The sequence below is a fragment of the Anomalospiza imberbis genome, chromosome 1, assembly GCF_031753505.1.
Source record: "Anomalospiza imberbis isolate Cuckoo-Finch-1a 21T00152 chromosome 1, ASM3175350v1, whole genome shotgun sequence".
Classification (NCBI taxonomy): Eukaryota; Metazoa; Chordata; class Aves; order Passeriformes; family Viduidae; genus Anomalospiza; species Anomalospiza imberbis.
Window position 1 is genome coordinate 2322467 of NC_089681.1, and position 11330 is coordinate 2333796.

General features: G+C 39.7%; 1 protein-coding gene and 2 long non-coding RNA genes across 13 annotated transcripts in view; 1 reads left to right on the forward strand and 2 right to left on the reverse strand.

Annotated features, from left to right (window-relative positions):
- Nucleotides 1-5841, forward strand: part of TSNARE1 (t-SNARE domain containing 1) — a 451241-nt gene extending 445400 nt beyond the window's left edge. For all 11 annotated transcript variants that reach the window (XM_068176547.1, XM_068177290.1, XM_068177204.1 and 8 more), the window contains one exon: nt 5449-5841. The gene's annotated coding sequence lies outside the window, so the exon portion shown is untranslated. The remainder of the gene's footprint in view (nt 1-5448) is intronic.
- On the reverse strand, nt 2653-6821 carry LOC137465444 (uncharacterized). Its single transcript, XR_010994661.1, has 3 exons — nt 6564-6821; nt 5428-5548; nt 2653-3231 (listed from the first exon to the last, which is right to left on the reverse strand). It is a non-coding gene; the product is annotated as an uncharacterized lncRNA (long non-coding RNA).
- A 25-nt stretch (nt 6822-6846) lies between these two features.
- Nucleotides 6847-8520, reverse strand: LOC137465633 (uncharacterized). Its single transcript, XR_010994751.1, has 2 exons — nt 8125-8520; nt 6847-6995 (listed from the first exon to the last, which is right to left on the reverse strand). It is a non-coding gene; the product is annotated as an uncharacterized lncRNA (long non-coding RNA).
- Between the last annotated feature and the right edge of the window lie 2810 nt (nt 8521-11330).

Sequence of the window (11330 nt, forward strand, 5' to 3'; positions counted from 1 at the left end):
TTTCTACTGGGCCATCTTTCTAAACAGAAAAAGAAATTATTTCAGTGAAGTTGAATCAAAGGTGGCTTCTGGGAACCATTGATGCAATTAAGAGAATGCACAGGGGAAATAAAAGTATAAGTGAATATTAAGCCATATTGCACGGGGTATATCATCACCCTGCCATCTCATTTTTTTTCTCATAGAAGACTCTCGGGTTATTAGGCCTGTCCTATTTTAAGAAGCTACTGTTAGAACTCCAGTATAAGCAGAAATGACCAGTGTGGCTAAATAACAACAGCAGCTTTCCTGCTGTGGGCAGTCGTGCACTGAAGAAATTCTGTAATGAAAAGCGGACATCATTTACTTTCCTAGAAAATTAGTGGGAAGGATTCTTTAAAGAGACAAACTTTAACTGATGAAACAACAGTCTTTACTGAAGGCAAAATCTCATCATCTTGTACTACACTTGAAAAAAGGCCCAGCTAAAGGCCTGGAAGGTTTACAATGTCTGAAATGTAATTCTGAGACTAATCTGCTATCTGATTAACTTCCATTTCAAACAGGCAGGCAACACCACAGGTTTTCTAAGTATTGTGACCTTTTTCTTCCTTTCCTTGTCTTTTTTTTCTTTTCTGTCCTGAAAATACATCATTAAAATTTATGTATTAAAAAAGCCATTATATCAAGCCCATTTTGAAACCTTCATCAAAGTGATCAGAAGGGTTTTCAGAGGCCATTCCCTGCTACCACAGATGGAAGAGATTAATTTCAAATGAGTTAAGGCATGAACTGCACTCTAACTGCAGAGAAAGGTTATCTGACTTAAGATAAATTTGATGTTGATGTTCAAAGCTGGTGATCCATTGAATCCTAAACACAGAAGCAAAGTATATTTACCAATTTGTCAGGAAATGAAAATCAGAATATTAGCAGCTACAAGGAACTAGAGCCAGAAAAATGTAAACAACCATAGATTTCCTGCTTTCCCTTTAATACTCTCTTAGGGGTTTCAGAAATAGAAAATTTACATCCTCATGTTGCAAGATGCTGTCTCCACTATCAGCCTCACAGATTAATTTAGGCTCCACATTCACATAATGAATGAGATGATGTCACAGGATTTCAGTTCTGTGATATTTGGAAGCTACTTTGCAATGTACATGTGAAACTATAAAGCATGCAACAGTTTCAGAGGAAAGCAGATAAAGTGTGTTGTGACATGGATTTAATTAGTGTAAATTTGCATATGGGAAGGTTTCAGTTTAAAAACATCAAAAGGCAGTAGTGCCTTGGAAACAGGTTCACCAGAACATTGAAAATAAAAATCAAAATAAGAGAAAACAAAACTGAATTAAACAAAAAATGGCAAAATCAAGTCAAGGGCTTAACATTTCCTTTCTGTGTGCTGCAATTCATAATACCTGTGCTGAGGGTTCAGCACTGCACAGGCTCCCTCCCTGCCTGAGTTTGACATGTTGGGAAGGAGCCTTTAAATAACTCTGAAGAGCTGTTTTCATGTCCATGTTTTCAGTGCTCACCACCAAAATCCATCTGTTCATTCCATGACTTTGCAGAGCAGCTGCAAGACCTTTCCTATGGGCCTGATGCAAGGCTGGATAAAGTCAGTGAGAGTGTTTGCATGGACTTTAATGAGGTTTGGATCATCTCTCCCCTTTTGCTGAGGCAGAATTCCACTTGGTAATTTCGTGGGCCACCTTCAATCATCTCAATCAGCTTCTAATGATTGTCATTGTCTCACACTTTTAAAGAAGCATTCAACCACCCAAAAGCTCTGCACATATAATAATGATCATTTACTATTAATAACAGACTATGATTTATCTGGATGAGCCTTCCCCAGCAGAGAAGTTCATTGAGATTTGTATCTATAAGAAAGTCTTAAATCCATATAAATATGCAAGTGTCAAAGGTTGCATTATTACAGCTTATTTAGACAGTGTGATACACATCCTCATATTTGCCCAGACAGACATGTCACTTGATTTGAAACAGCAGGTAGGGACAAATTATTATTTATTCCTCTGAATAATTTATCTTCCCATGAGACCACCTCTTTAATTCACAGCCGGAACAGCCCAGACTAAGTAAACAATGAGAGTCTACACTGTAAACCTCAAAGCAGGGAAAGATTCTTCTCTGAGCTAAGAAGGGCTGGAGGATGGATCCTTACCTCAGGTTCTTGTTGCAGCTTAGAGCTACCACACAGCTGGAGCAGCTCTTTACACTCTGTTTTTACAGTTCTCAGCAAAGAGTTCTGTCAGTTTGCAGAAGCATAATTTTAGCACCCTGATAGCAGCAGGGTCCTTTTTTAATTTGCCCTCTCTCTTTGTGCATGGAGGGAAAAAAAAAGATAAATATATCTGTTTCCTTTGAATGATTATGAAAATAATCACAGAAATATAGACAGACAAAGCCTCAAGTCAGACATGTTTATACCGTTAAAGTTCCCAAGACATTAAAGAAAACCTCAGGTATATTCCAGCATAATTTTAATTTATTTATTTCTAAAGATTGTTATTTAGTTCTCTATTTGTATAGCAACTAAGACAAGACTGTATGGTCCATGAGCAGAACTGCTAAACTCAGCATAACTATTACTATCCAAAAAGTAAAAAACCATTTTTAATCAAAACCTGAGTATGACAGAACTCAAACTCTCTCTCAGTAACTCTAATTCATTTTTATCCTCAAACCAACCTGAAACATGCATGAAGTCTGTTGGGTTTTTGGCCCAAAATATCTTAGCCAGTTTGCGTCTGAAGAATCTCTCTTGCTGCACTCCAAGCCTCAGATTACTTACTTCTCATTCAAATGGCTTTTGCATTTTAAATATTTTAATTTAAATAAATATTTTCCCTGCCTGCAAGTCAAAATTCAGAATCCCCAGTAGCTGCAGAGCCTGCAAAGAGAAGTGGCCTGTGCTGGACATAGGGTTTGGTTTCATGTCCAACCCATGGTGCTCTTCATCCCAGTACTTGGCAAATTCTGTCCAAGCTCCTGAGGATCTGACAGTGTTCTTACTCTCCTGGACACAGGCACATGTGTGCCTACACAGGAGCTCTCTGACATGTGAGGAGAGGCTGAGAGAGCTGGGATTGCAGCCTAGGGAAAGGAAGGCTCTGGGGGATCTTTCCCATCTATAGATACCTGAGGCAGGGGGATAAAGAAGGTAGAAGCAGGCACTTCTCAGTGATTTCTACTGACAGGTCAGAAGGCAGTGATCACAACCTGAAAAATATGAAAATTTTTCTGAGCATGGGAAAACACTTTTTTTTTTTTTCTTAATATAAGACTGACCAAACGGGTAAACGGGTTGCTGAGAGTTGTGGAGCCTCCAGCACTGGAGCTATTCAAAATCCAACTGGACACAGCCCTGCTCACCCTGCTTCATCTCCAGAATCTCTGTGAATTTCTGTGATTCTGTAACTTGAACAAGTGGTCACTGTTGTTGACTGGCACCTGCTGAAATATGATAGGATTCTATAATGCCATAAAATAGTTTGGGTTGGTAGAGACTTTCAAGGTTCACCTTAGAGCCTTTCCTCTTTAAAAGTGCTGTGAAATATTAAATAAACAGAAAAGTGAGAATAGTTCCCAAGTGGAAGGAACAGTTAAAAGATTAGTGGTGTCCATCCCCTTTCCAGAGCTTTTTTACTTGTGGGAGTGACTTGAGCAACTCCTCTTGTGACATTAAAAAAAACTTTGGCTGTTGCATTTGTGCAGCTAAATTTAGATGTGAACAATGAACCTTTCTGCATCTGAGAAAGTCATCCTGAAGATCCCCTTGCAGTTAATGTGAGTCAATGCCAGCCAGTGAAATTTAGGTCAATATGGAGTTGATTACTTTATTCAAATTATCCCCACCCTAAAAACCCTAAAAATCTTTGGTTGTATTGATTAGATCTGTAATTACTGTAATAGGAGCCTGGAGCCTGGGAGTCATTCTACTCAGATGGAGGTGCTTAGACCTTAAATTAGCTGGGATTAATGTCATCTTCAGAAGGGTACCCTTCCATTAGGGTTTTTCTATTGCCTCTTTGAAGTGTTTATGTGAATACAATGCAGGAACTCTCATCTCTGCTTTGTATCTGCAGCACAGCACATAATGGACATCTGGTTTCAAAAACATTATCTGAACAATCTTAAAATGAGCAATTTAAAAATTAGCATAAATGAAAATATGTTTGTGTCTGTATTTGGCTGCTTTGTGTCTGATCATAACACCTTGTTGTTTTGCAGTAAAGCATAATTAAAACAGTGTTTCTGAGGCTTTCACCTGTATTAAAAAGAATTAGAAAAAAAAAAGAAAAGAAGTCATTATCAGTTATGTCTTCAGTAATAATAATGGCAAACCAGTTTTTCATTCCTTTCCTCACCCTGGATAACAAGTTTAACTAGAATTTCTTAGACTGCATGTGCACACAAATATAGTCATTGAGGAAGTAGGGGTAGGATATACACAAATACTACAAAAGCCTGCTGATGTATTTCATAGTGATGCTTCCTACAAGCACTCAGGGCTGTTTCATAGGTGGTGAGTGCAAAAATACAATCTCTGCAACCTCAGAAGTACAAAGTGCTGATCTTGGAGGTGCTATCCTGCTGCTAATGGCTTTCTTAAGAAGTTTATTTTACAGTAATTGGAGAGAAACAGACTCTTTGATCAAAAATTGCCTTTTTTTTAATCCATTATCTTGTCTACATGAATAGTGTAAACATTTTATGGTTTAGATCTACATGTTTTTGATCTCTAATTAGGCATCTATAAGTTATAATGAGTTGTTCCTAGTCAGAGGAAGTGCCTAAGGTTTTCATTTTTTAATGGGATGGAAAAATGGGAAACAATACCATTTCTTAGCTATATTGTGTCCAGCAAAGTGCACCAGTGTCATGATCTGTCTTCTATTCTTTGTCCATTTTGCAGAAAAATATATTTTTAAAACTAGATGCACTTTTCTCTAGGTATGAGAACTGCTGCCATTGAAGAGAACACAAAATTTACTCTTTTCCTTGCTACAGCAGGTTAAATGCTGTATTTTCTTGATGAATCTGTTGGTTTTTTTTTTCTGTACTCTCAGTCACAGAACCATGGAAAAAGTTTGGGTTGGAAGGGACCTTAAAGATCATCTCATTCCAACCTCTCTGCCATGGGCAGGGAATCTTTCCCTAGACCAGGTTATTCACAGCCCCTTCCAACCTGGTTTTGAACATCTCCAGGGATGAGGAGTCCACAACCTTTGTGGGTAATCTGTCCCAGTCTTCTATCCCTTCCACTTCCACAATTACCTTAGCCTGGAATCAGTGAAAATACACTTCCCTGAGCTTAATCTGCTTCGTTGTTGTCTGTGCCTTTTGGGAGCAGCCACCTTTCCATCAGTGACACCTCTGCACCAGAAATTCTCTGGGGATCCTGTGATTACTCACCAGCTGTTCTTGGTTTTACAGAGCCTGTGGTCACCCTGGGAAGTGGAATGGATTCTCAAGGCATTGCACATTCAGGCCCCACGTCCGTGTCTGCATTTCTGATCACATCATATTAAAACTGCTATAACCAACAAGCACTAATTGTATGAAAGAAAAGCTAAGTTTTATACTGTGTGTTGGTATCATTGTGAATAATTTTGCCTATTTTCCCCCCTCTTCATCATAGGCATGTTTTACCTTATGTTACAGATTTTAATTATGCCCCCATGTATCTGGGGAATTCTGTTTCTTTGCCTCCAGATTGGCTATACAATGTGCTGTAAGATAAGTGGCTGTTAATTCATCTCTATTGTTTGTGTTTTTAACATGCTCCTGATCTCCAATTCTGCTCATTTAAAACTGTGAAAGTCGAAAGTCAAGATGTTTGTCTGGTTCTTTTTTTTTTTTTTTTTTGCTTACTGTTTTTGTATGTTTAAAAATTAATTTAGCTCAGATTCCCCTACTGTGCACTGCTGCTTTAGAATTTGCTCTGCTGGATCTGAGCTAAGCACTTCCACAATTTCATGTGCCACTTACAACACATCAATTAGATGCTTATTTGATCCCACTGTATGCACAGAACACCATATTTATTCATGAGAAACATCAGTGAAAGAGCAGGATAAATAAACAAAATATTATATTACGATTTTTTTGTCAGCCTTTAAAAAAAAACACGTAAGATATCTCATGAAAAATGCCAAATCTTGCTTTAGACTTCATTTAATAGGTTTCAATGCAACCGACATTTGTGATTTTGTTCCATTTTCATCCATAATGTTTTCTCCTGACAACATGATTCAAAGTGCCATTTAAATTCATCTTTAAATGTGTTGTGTATTATAAATGCAGTTTTTCTCCAGTAAATAAAGCATTTCAAAAATTGTTTTAATTAAAATGCAATAGGAATTACTGAAGAGAATTTAACAAAATTATATATTTTTTACTCTTTGGAAAAAGCAAAATCTTTTGACAAAAATATTTCTTACCAGAAAAAGAAAAAAAATAGAAAAAAAAATGTTACCTCTTTATGTTATGGGTGTTTGGGTACTGTGAAGTTTTAGAAAAGAATAACAAATATTAAACTGGATTCTCACCTGCACTGATATCAGTTACATGCTCCTTTTCCAAAGAGCTGACACAGTCTTTCATCAGTAAAGGCTAAGCACAGGAAATGCTCAAAGAAATCTTGCAGGTGCTTAAGCTCACTCAGGGTCAAACCTGTGAAACTTCTTAAATCAGCACAGTCAGGTTTGGAGAAGAAACACAAGTCACAGTTTCTGGTGGCTTTTCTTTAAATATATAAAATCTGCGTAACTGGATTGGTATATGTTACATTAAATACTCATTAATTGCTATTAATTAAAGATTTCTTCTCCTTCTCCAGCCAAGCTTCATGCTGGCATGAAATTAGAAATTATGACACCTACGGCTTTACCTTACTACAGAGAGTTTACTTCTGAAATAGAGCTACCCTCTTCTCTCCACCACAAACTGCAGACTGCCTCCATCAGCACCCTTGGCAAATCCTGAAGAGATGAAAATAATTTTCATCTAGTTAGTGAGAGCTGAAATGAACCCAGCTCATAGCTGATTGCAAGCAAATATTTTGAGAGCTTCGAGCTGCATTTGAAACAAGGGATCCAGGACAAACAATCCTTGCCCAGTCACTAATCCCACTCATTAGGAGCTCAGTGATTACCTCATTAGTATGATTGAGCTTTCCCTAGGCCAGCTCACACAGCAGATCATTTGGCATTGATGACCCAGGTAAAGATTTTCTCTGCTGAAACAACAGAGGTTGCCTGGCTTCAAGCAAGAAGGCAATTCTGTGGCAACTAAGACGGGCTGTTGTGTATTATAGACTTGGTTATAATGGTGAACATCATTACAAAAGCCCAAACAATTCATGAGGTCATTATAAAACAGTATATTCATGCTAAATCATAGAATTAGAAAATGGTTTGGTTTGTCAGGAACCTTCAAGGACTGTGTAGTCCAAATCCCTACCACAGGGATCTTCCTCTAAACCAGGTTGCTCCAAGCCCTTTCCCAGCCTGACTTTGAACACTTCCAGGGATGGGGCAACACTTCTCTGGGCAACCTGTGCCAGGGCCTCCCCACCCTCACTATAAGCAATTTGTTCCTTATGTCTAATCTAAATCTCCCCTCTCTCAGTTTAAAACCATTGCCTCTTGTCCTGTCACTACACGCCCTGGTGAAAAGAATATCTTTCTTATAAGCTCCCTTCATATGTTGAGATGGTGCAATGAGGTCTGTGCAGAGCCTTCTCTTCTCCAGGCTGAGCAGTGGAACCCCAGCAGCAGTCAGAGGAGAGGAGTGAGAATGTGTGAGAGGAACAGCTCTGCAGACAGCCAGGTCAGTGCAGAAGGAGGGGGCAGGAGCTTCTCCAGGCGCTGGAACAGAGGTTCCCCTGCAGCCCGTGGTGAGGCAGCTGAGCCCCTGCAGCTCTTGGGGCTCCACAGGCTCCTGGCAGGACCTGTGACCCTGTGGAGAGAGAAGCCCACGCTGGAGCAGGTTTGATTGTCCCTGCAAGTACCCCAGAAGGGCTCAGCCTGTTCCTGAAGGACTGTCCCCCATGGAAGGGACCACACTGGAGCAGTTCGTGAAGAAATGCAGCCCATGGGAAGAACTCACATTGAAGAAGTTCCTGGAAAACTGCCTCATGTGGAAGGGACCCCACACTGCAGCAGGGGAGGAATGTGAGGAGTCCTCCCCCTGAGGAAGAAGGATCAGCAAAGATGGGTGAGGAAGTGACTGCAAGCCCCATTCCCTGTCCCTCTGCCCCACCGAGGGGGAGCAGACTGAGGAAAGAAGTCAAACTCAGGGAGAAGAGAGGAGTTGGGGGAGGGTGTTTTAACATTTGGGTTTATTTCTCATCATCTTGCTCTGATTTCATTGGTAACAGATTAAACTAATTTCCCCAAGTGTTTTGCCCATGGCAGTAACTGCTGAGTGATCTCACCGATGGCGTGCAAGACTTGGCTCTGGGCCTTGTTCAGTTTCACACAGTTCACGTTTCCCAGGCCTGTCAAAGTCGCCCTGCCCAGCATCCTTTCCTTCTAGTGTATCAACTTCACAAACCTGCAGAAGGCTGCACTCAGTCCTGGTGTCTGTGTAATTTATAAAGATATTAAATCATGCTGGCTCCAAACGGACACAACTTGTTACCAATCCCCATTTGGACAATGAGCCGTTGTCTGCAACTGCAAGTTAAGATGTATTTTCTATTTCTTTAGTCACTTCATGGGTACATTTTCCTTTCCCCTCCTCAGGGAAAATAGAATATCTAAAAATGCCATTAAGAAGCTTTTTTTTGTTACTGATGCTCTGGGAGAAAATACAGGCACAGTTTCTTCTTCTTTACAATATCTGTGGCAGAAAAACAAAGCTCAAAGATTTCCAACAGCAGGCAGTTCAGTTTGGCAGATCCTGCAAACCATCATGGTGTAGAGGGTTAATTGGTAACAAATAGGTGAGAATGGGATATGACAGGGGAAAATTCTAATAAAACCTCTTTGCAAAGGCATTATGAGGAGTGAGAGCATGCTGGCAACAGTGGAAGAGAAGTTAAAAAGATCCTGACAAAATCAATTAAAAAGAGGCACATCAGAGGCATAGTGAGCTAAGTACCCAGTCCAATTATTAAGTTGTCAGGTCCTCTTAGTCTGGAGCGGAATAGGAAACAGTTTGTTCTCTGGTGCCTTAAGGATTAATGTGAACATGAGAAAAAAAAACCTGTTTGGGTGCCTTGTGCCACTGCTGATAAGCCATGCAGGAGGCAGGGAAATTTCTCAGATCTGAGGCCTTTAAAATGACTGTTTGCCAAAGCTGAGTCCACAAAAGGACACAGATCTCAAAATTGATAGTGTTGCACATACCATCAACTCTTCAACAATTTCTTGACTTTTCCTCCCCTTTTATGACACACATGAAAAATTTTACTGTAAATATAATTCCAAGAGTCAGACTTTGATGAACCTTGTAGGTCCCTTCCAACTCAGGATATTCTATGATTCTGTGAAATCTGCTGTGCTGGGAAAACAGCTTCTTGAACTAAGCAGGAGGAAACCTTGAGGGATCTTCTATGCCTTCATCAGCACAAGGTAGGACATGAGGACAATTCTATTGCTTCAGCTGTTCATCACTCAGTATTCTGTCTCCAGCACTGACAAAAACAAGTAAATAGGAGACAGAAGGAGTACCTTCAATCTTTTCTCACTAATAATCTCACAGTCTTCAATCCTAATTTTTCCATTGAGGGGATTTCCAGGTGATGGTGTGGCTTGAAAACAAGTTTCAAAGATCTACCGCCAACAGAAAAAAAAAAAACAAACTAACAAACTCGAAATCCCAGAGTTTGGGGTTTTTTTTTTATTATTATTTTATTCTCATTTATTTTGACTCCTACTACTATAATTTCATATCCATTTTTTCCTTCCATTGACAAAAGGTGTTGGAAGTCTGTCTCAATACAGCCTTTCCACTTTATCATAATTTCATAGCTTGTTAAAAGAGGATATAAACCCCAAACAGCAAAGATTTAGAATAGATATTAGGATGAAATTATTTATTATTAGGATGGTGAGATCCTGGCACAGGCTGCCCAGAGAAGCTGTGGCTGCCCCATCCCTGGAAGTGTCCCAAGGCCAGGTTGGAGTAATCTGGTCTAGTGGAAGATGTCCCTGCCCATAGCAGGGGGTTGGAACAAGACGATCTTTAAGGTTCCTTCCAACCCAAACCACTCTCTGATTCTGTGATATGCTGACTTTTAGACAGCCCTATCCAGCTGAAAGGAGTTCAGTCTTTATCCTAAGCTGTTTTGTGTTTGCAGGGGACCTGATATCTCCTGTGCATGCTGCGATTTGATCCAAAGCCAACTGAACGTATTGGACATGTCAAGCACTTTATTTTTCTCTTTCACCTATTTTGGTAATTTCTTAGGCAAAAAAACAGAGAAAGCCACAAAACTGAAAATTCAGTGATTGACACATTCCTACACTTCAGCGTTTTGCGCCTCTAAGAGTGGATGGAGTGAAAGGGAAGAACGATGGAGCAGGTCAGCAGATCACTCTCTAACAACTTATTAATCTGCACTTCTGTCCGTCCGAGGGGACTTGAAACACTGACAGTGGCTGCAATTCATCCATTTAGTTTAAGTGTGTTAACCCACATAATGAGGTGCAGCCTTTTCCAAGGCAGCAGCCCAGAGCATATTAATGATCCCTCACATGGAGTCTGGGCTGTGCTTCTCATGTCCTCACTCATTACAGGCTTCCACACTGTGGAACTGAGCTGAACCTAATTAGACCACAAAGAAATATGGTTATAATTGGTCTGGGGCAGCTCAGTAATACATAATAAGGAAGTTTAATTGGCTGCTTCTTTGTTTTACTGGTTCTAGAATTTATCGTTTGCTTTGGACATAGGGCAAACCCCCACCTCACCTTGCCATAGAAAGCAGATGAATAAAAAGATGATGATGATGATTAGTAATTTGGTTGTTGGTTATACACATCAATGGCAGAAATTGCTGAGTTTCACAATAAAAGATGGGCATTCCTGATCCTTGGATGCTGTCAGTAACAGGAGTATCAGGTTTAAGAGTATCAGATAGCATTTTAAAAAGGTCACTGTTGCTTTGTAATCTTTCTTTCAGTGTAATGGAGTTATGACCAATGCCAAGATCTCTAACCATCATAGCTAGATATTATAGAGATATGTAAAAATTAAATTAGGACCTACCACCAAGGTGAACATATTTTTGTGTAGGAAAATGAATATCTAAAAGACATGTTCTATTAGTTCCATTAGAAATTCCTTCCTTCCTTCCTTCCTTCTTT